Raw genomic sequence first — 7,979 nt, forward strand, 5'->3', positions numbered from 1 at the left:
TCAAAGAAACTTCTTCCATTAGCACCAAAGGGACGACGGTGAGTAAGGTGGGCCTAAAATTGTCACGCTATCGTGTAACGTTTTGGCTGTAGTTCAGGAACAAACAAACAAACGACAGTTTTAGTAAGTCGATGTCCCTATCTGCAAAAATTCCTGAGCCAAACATCTCTACCACATTCTGATGCGTTAAACTTGCCCTCACTACCCATCTTTTTGGCCAATTAACACTGAGCTTACCCATCTTCATTTATTCCTATTTTTCTCAACTTAAATATACACGCAATTCTGGAATGCTGATAAAATATCAGCAAATCTACAGGTTTCTAAGCAAATTATAAGAAGTTAATGTGAAGGAGATTTCACAGGCTAGTTAGAAGAGGCTTTGAAGCCAATTATAAAAAGTTAATGTGAAGAAGACTTTTAGAACGTTTGATATTGTGGTCACTATGTTCCAAAGCGTATGTGAACGGGTGATCACAAGTCGGCATGAACTCTATGGGCCGAAGGGCCTGTTTCCATGCTGTATCATTCAATTCAATAAATCACCTGCAACTTAAACTACATTTTGTCCAAATGAATCACAGGCGGCACAGTGGCGCAGTGGTAGAGTTGCTGCTTTACAGCGCCAGGGAGCCAAGTTCAATCCTGACTACGGGTGCTGTCTGTACGGAGTTTGTACACTCTCCCCATGACCGCATGGATGCTCCAGTTTCCTACCACATCTCAATGACATGCAGGGTTGTAAGTTGGCCTCTAAATTGTCCATTGTGTGTAGGATAGAATTAGTGTATGGTTGATCGTGATCGGTATGGATTGTTTACACGCTGTATCTCTAAACTAAACGAAACATCACATTTCTCCATATTTCATTTGTAAATTCTGAGTTCATTCTGATAACCTACCAAATGTCCACTTTAAACTGGCTACAAAATCCTCCTCATAGGTTAGCATATTAGTTTCAAAGGAAGGCTTTGAAATTTGACATGAGCAAATAAATCTACAAATTAATTTCTCCCTTGCGTTTGCTCATGTTATCAAATTTGGTGAATGTGATACAAAATTAACTGAAAATCTTGCCAAGTGACTATTTCATTTGTCATTCAAAAAACCTATGTCTGCATGTGAAGGAACTATACATCAATTGAACGTAAACTATGAACAGATTTATCAATAACTGCATAATATTAGTTGCATTCGTCGCTTTCAAGTTTGGTAACAATCATTTTATAATACAATCAATTCAAAATATATGCCTCTTTAGAACTGCCTGTTCCATTTCAGTTCATTTTAATTGATAATTGCTTGCAAAAATTAGTTGTTTCTTCTTTACCATAATTTAACTGTACATAACATTCATAAATAATCGATTCTTCTCATCCATTACCCAAAGTAAATGTTGATTCATTTCATATCTGTTACCGCGCAAGTAAAGGTCAACAAAGCTGCATGTTTTAAGCTAATTAAATAGTTACTATGCAAACCTATTTTTCTTTTTGTTTCTTTCGACAGAGCTTATATTTCTGTCCTTTTTTTCAAAATTATAGTTCATGTGTTAAGATATTTCTTCTGGTTTGATGTTAAATTCAAAATCAGATGCTGATTACAGAATATACAAATGAATGGACAAAAAATGTGTGATGCTGCACAGTGGTGCAGGTGGTGGAGCCTCTGCCTCCCAGTGCCAGAGACCCAGGATCAACCCTGACCTCGGGTGCTGACTGTGTGGAGGTTGCACGTTCACCCTGTCACTGTGTGGGTTTCCTCCGGTGCTCCGGTTTCTTCAAATATTCTAAAGACATGCAGTTCGTAGATAATAAAATGGCCCCTATTGTGTAGGGTATGGATACGAAGGGGAGATAACATAGAAGTAGTGTAACTGACTGTTGGCATGGACACAGTGGGCTAAAGGGGCTGTTTCCATGATGCATCTGTCCAATAAATCAATTAACAGCCCACTTAGGTGAGCAGTGCGTGTGATTGGTGAAAAACAAGGAGTATATTGCAGTTACTTCAATTCATTAACTCTGCTGATGTGGAGACCTGCTCTCATTCTCCATAAGCAGAGAGTCGAGAGCCAAGACATTGTCCTATCTGGAACATACAGGTATGACAATGAAATTCTTTCTTGCAGCAGCACAACAGAATATGTAAACATAGTACACTGTAAGCAATGTAATAAACGAGAGAAATAAAAAGTGCAGTGTGTGTAGATATACACATACTCACAAATACATACATATATACACGCATACACACGTACACACAAAAAAGCTCCAATAATAGTGCTATAGTAACAATAATAGTCTCTGTACTTCAGCGCTTATTTGAGGTTGTAGTGTTTAATTCGAATGGCTGCAGGGAAGAGGCTGTTCCTGAACCTGGACGATGCAGTTTTCAGGCTCCTGTAACATCTTCCCGATGGCAGGGGGTGAAATGAGTGTGTGGCCGCTAACTGCCATTCACACTAAGCTTGAAATAAGGCATTCTCCCTGGAACAAACTTTGGGCAAGATGGAAATATTCCTGAACAATCAACCAGCTTCTTAGACTTAGTACATACTACACTACAGCACATGAACAGGCCCTTCAGCCTGCAATGTCTGTGACGACATGACGAAGCCGAAGAACTCGGAGAAAACCCATGCATGTCATGGGGAGAACGTACAAACTCCATACAGACAGCATCCGTAGTCGGGATCGAACCCGGGTATCTGGCGCTGCATTCACTATAAGGCAGCTATTCTACCGCTGCGCCACCGTGTCGCCGATTATTAAGATTTAGTTCGGGATATGCTGAGAAAAGAAGATTTTAATTTTGGTGGTCATGCCCGTTGTTTGAAATGTACCTTATTTTATATGTGTATTTTGTGTAACTTTTTTGAGATGCTTGTGTGTATTTCACTAACTTAAATGCTTCCTGAGTCTAATATTATGCACGGATTATGCTATAACTCACCCAATATTCAGCACTACTTGAAGGAACATATGTACATAAATCGCAGAACGGTGTAAAAGCACTAGGGTGATAGTAGTGAGTGGTTTTACACTTCTCTGATAGCGAGGGCTTGCTTTAGTGCAAGGCGCTGAAATGGGGCAGAATTTAATATTCATTTATGGTCATTAAACAGAGAGTCCTTCGAGAGATCAGTACTCCACACTTTGTTGGGAATTGGGCAGGTGGTCCCAAATGTCAATTGGGAACACTTTGGGAACAATGACCACAATTCTGTATGTTTAAAGATGGTTATCGGAAAGGATAAGTGTAGTTTTTGAATTAAAGTCCTGAATTAAGAGGGAGCTGATTTCAGTTGAATCAGATATAACGGTGAATATAAATAGATCTATCCGAGGTTTTATGGGGAGCAAAGGAAGAGATTGCTAGAGCTGTTTCTCTGACAGGAGTATCAACGGAGTACTGCAAAGGGCAGTGGGAGCATTGTTGCATTAGTTACATAAATGGCTTGAATGTGAACGTTGGTGGACCTACTGGTGGCGCGGAAATTGGTGGCTACTGGATAGCGAAGGAGAGAGTATGGAAGGATAGAAAGGTGCGTGGATCAGCTGCTAAGTTGAGAGGACCACTGGCAGATAGAACTTTATCAGGACATAAGACAGCATCAATTTTGGGATGGACAAATAGAACAAATTGCGCCAATGACATGGGTAGAAAGGGCACTATTATAGAAGTGTGAAAACGCAAAACCTCCAGATTCAGGAACAGTTTCTACCCTGTTATCAGGCAGCGAATCATCCGACCACAACTGGAGAGCAGTCCTGAACAAAGATACTAGAGGAGCAAGATGAACCACTCCGTCGAAATTGCCTATACTGAAGTGCAGTACGCAAAGGAGCGAGACATCCGCCATTTTAGTAAGCAAAACCCGTCTTTCGTGATGCCTTTCGCAGGGTAATCAGTGTTTTGGGGGAACAGTATGTGTGATGATACCATAAAAATGCAGAATATATCTCATCTCTCAATTCACACATTTTTGTTATTTTTCTTTTTAAATGTTTCTGCAAGTTTCTGCCGACTAAACTGGCGCCCAGACCTACTACGATTTTTAGGGTCGAGTGGTCTATCTTGCTCTGCTCTATCACCTTTGGTCCTGAACTACTATCTACCTCATTGGTGACCCGCAGACTATCTTTGATCGGACGTTACTGGATTTGCCTTGCACTAAACGTTGTTACCTTATCATGTATCTGTAAACTATAAATGGCTCGATTGTAATCATGTATTGTCTTTCCACTGACTGGTTAGCACACAACAAAAGCTTTTCACTGTACCTCGGTGCACGTGACAATAAACTAAACTGAACTGAACAATGTTGTTTTGCTGGCACATGCTAGGGAGACTGGATAATGAAGTGATTTCTCACTGATTTGACGCCGATGGCACACGGCAGACTGTGTGGGTAGAAATGGGGAATAGCTGGAGTGTAATTTGAGAAATGGCGCTGAATTAATTGTTTCAGATTACTGCATGGCTGGAAAGGATGGGACCAGTACAGGGTCATTAAAGCAACGTGTGCTCGGAGGAAGGTTACCACACTGCAGAGGGATGGTATAACTGATTTAGAAAGGTGCTGTGATCGCAGGAAACCTAATTTGAAAAAAGATTAAAAGGGAAGAATAAGGACACGCACAGACAAATAGCAACTACAAGTTGGCAGAACTCGAGTAAGAGAAGGGATACCGTGGTCAGAGGCAAACTCCAAGTGGAGCATGAAGTTACAACAGGTGTAGGTTGTATTTAACTGCCTTTAATTCCAACTTCTGGACCAGCCATATTGAAACAACTACCAAGAAAGCACACACACCAACGCCTCTACTTCCATAGAAGGCCTAGGGCGTTTGGCATGTCACCTGCAACTCTCAACAACTTCTACAGATGCACCATATAAAGCATTTTATCAGGATGCTTCACAGCTTGGTCCGGTAACAGCTCCATCCAAGACCGCAAGAAATTGCAGCGAATTGTGGACGCAGCCCAGACCATCACACAAACCAACCTCCCTTCCATTGACTCCATTTATACCTCACGCTGCCTCAGCAAGGGCTTTGTCCGGGTGATCCGGTTCCCTCCCATATCCGAAAGACGTGCGTATTTTAGGTTAATTGGCCTCTGGATAATGCGCAGGGAGTCGCTGCAAAAGTGGAAAAACAAAACTAGGGCCAACCACCGATTTCCCTCTCACGCTGACTACCCCTAATCAGTCCTTGTTTTTCCAACTGCCGGTCGATATTGTCTCTCGGAATCATTTCCGATAACTTTCTGACCACCTACGTAGAGCACTGGCCGTTAGTTCCAAGGTTTTACCGTTTAGACCCTCTAGAATAAATGCACAACTTCCCAATATTCTGGTATTTCACCTGTGGCTGGGAACCGCTGGGGTGTAAGCTTCCCAAGCGATATATGAGATGTTATTCCGCTAATTCGCTTGTTACTTCACTCTGACAGTGGAGGAGCCCCAGGACAGAAAGGGTGTATGGGAATGGGAAGTGGAGTTAGTGTTTGGAGATCGCGGACTGATTGCAAGTTTCCAAGGCCGACTGATTGCAAGTTTTCTTCCCTTGGCACGAGAGAGAGGGGGAAAGAGCGAGCGAGAGAGAGAGAGAGAGAGAGAGAGGGAGAGAGAGAGAGAGAGAGAGAGAGAGAGAGAGAGAGAGAGAGAGAGAGAGAGAGAGAGAGATTGTGTTTGTTTATGTATGTTCACATGTAGATTTGTCTTTGTATGTGTGAGCATATGTTCATATAGTCATATTCGCATGTGTTTGTCTGTCTACATTCCAGTTGGTGTATCTGTCAGTGGGTATTTATGTGCAGATTCGTGTCAGTGTGTATGTTGTAATTTCATGGGGTTGTGTGTGTAGATTCGTGTTTGTGAGTGTGATTGTGTGTGTGTGTGCGCATGTGCTCATGTGCCTGATGCTCAAGCACTGGACAGTGCAAGACTTTAAGTCCACGGCCCCGCGGTGAGGCTCAAAGTTCACGAGGTTAATTCCCGGGATGGCGGGACTGTCATATGTTGAAAGAATGGAGCGACTGGGCTTCTATTAACTGGAATTTCGAAAGATGAGAGGGGATCTTTTAGAAACATAGAAGATTATTAAGGGGTTGGACACGTTAGAGGCAGGAAACATGTTCTCGATGTGGGGGAGTCCAGAACCAGGGGTCACAGTTTAAGAATAAAGGGTAGGCCATTTAGAACGGAGATGAGGAAAACCTTTTTCATCCAGAGAGTTGTGAATCTGTGGAATTCTCTGTCACAGACGGCAGTGGAGGCCAATTCTTTGGATGCTTTCATGGGAGAATTAGATAGATCTCTTAAAGATAGCGGAGTCAAAGGGATATGGGAGAGAAGGCAGAACCGGGGTACTGATTGTAGATGATCAACCATGATCACATTGAATGGCGGTGGTCGCTCCAAGGGACGAATGGCCTACTCCTGCATCTATAGTCTATTGTCTAAACGCAGGCAGGTGGAAATAATGTAGCTGGGACATGTTGGCAGGTGTGGGCAAGTTGGGCCGAAGGACCTGTATCACTCTACGACTCTATGCCTCTCTAGTCCTCAGCCTGCTTGTGTTCCATGTACCTTTATTTCCTCCATACCGATGTGCCTATCTCATGTACTGCACTGTTCTATGATTTATGCTCCTGGAAGGCTGGGACGCGCTGCCGAGGGCGGTGGTGAAAGCAGATACGATGGTGGTCATCATCACAAATATCACAAACAGCAGAGGTCCCAGCTCCGTTCGCTGCGGTACTTCACTTGTCACAGAGCTCCAGCCAGAAAATCTACATTCCAACATTCCCAATAAGACGGTACCGAATCCATACGACCAAGTCATCTTGAATCCTGTACACCTTAATCGCCCGGATTAAAGCGGTGCGGACTAACCTTAATTGGCCTATTCTCGTTCAAATAAGAGTAATTCCTGTTTTGATGAAATCCCTCCAATAGCTTCCTTGCCATTGACGTGAAGCTCAACGGATAATAGTCCCTTGGTTTTCACTAGGTATTTCTTCCGCACCACCACTTCTCGATCATAAACTGCCTTAACATATTTGTATTATCAACACTTGCTATCCTCCAAGCCCTTCTCCTGGGTGAATACCGATGCAAAGTACTGCTATATTTCCTCACCGACATTATCCGATTCGACGTATAAATCCCTCCTTGATCTTTGAATGTTCCCACCTTCCCCTCCCAGCCATTCCCTTAGTTCTAACGGACGTGTAAGAAATCATGGGACGTTCCTTATTCTGCCTCGCGATACATTTCATGCCCCTTCTGGCCGCTCTAATTGTCCGCTTGAGTTTCCGACTCGCTTTATATTCCTGCAAAGCCGCGTCTAATGCCTCCTTCTTAAACCTGACAATCCTCCTTCGTGAGCTTTTACAACACTATTCGTCAACCACTGACCCTTAAATTGCCATCCTTATCTCTCATCCTCAATGGGAAATGCTGATCCTGCACTTTGATCATAAGGCGTGTTGATTTCGACATATAATCTAAGGAACAATGCCTCAATTAAGTACTTTCCCCCAATATCCAGACCTGTCGATATTCAAAACACTCTTCCGCACTTTCCCCGCACATCTTCTTTAACGTTTAAACTTAGCCACTACTCACCCATGAACGGATTACCTGTCACAGGATTCGAAAATAACTAAGGTAGGTTTACAGACACAGCGATTTTAATACAATGCATTTATTTCCCTCAAAATATCGATGTCGATGCAAAGATTAATCAATTTTAATCGTTCTATTTCACTAGAGCGTACATTTAAACCGAGGAATATAACACAAAGGAACGTAGGTTAATGTTGCAGCTACCTGTTGTAGAGAACCGTTAGCTACCCAGAGCAACGCGGAGCAGGACGCAACGGCCGTGTTATCCGGACACCCACAGTAAATGCACCAACAATGAATTTCGGATGGGTACAAATTCCAGAGATCAAAAGAGAGAAAG

At 42.8% G+C, this 7,979-nt stretch overlaps 1 pseudogene across 1 annotated transcript in view; it reads right to left on the reverse strand.

Moving 5' to 3' along the window:
- LOC144603231 (class I histocompatibility antigen, F10 alpha chain-like) overlaps window positions 1–7,979 on the reverse strand; it is a 1,654,937-nt pseudogene that overhangs the window by 1,004,664 nt on the left and 642,294 nt on the right. The window lies entirely within an intron of this gene.

Source organism: Rhinoraja longicauda, chromosome 19 (assembly GCF_053455715.1).
Source record: "Rhinoraja longicauda isolate Sanriku21f chromosome 19, sRhiLon1.1, whole genome shotgun sequence".
In the NCBI taxonomy this organism is placed as follows: domain Eukaryota; kingdom Metazoa; phylum Chordata; class Chondrichthyes; order Rajiformes; family Arhynchobatidae; genus Rhinoraja; species Rhinoraja longicauda.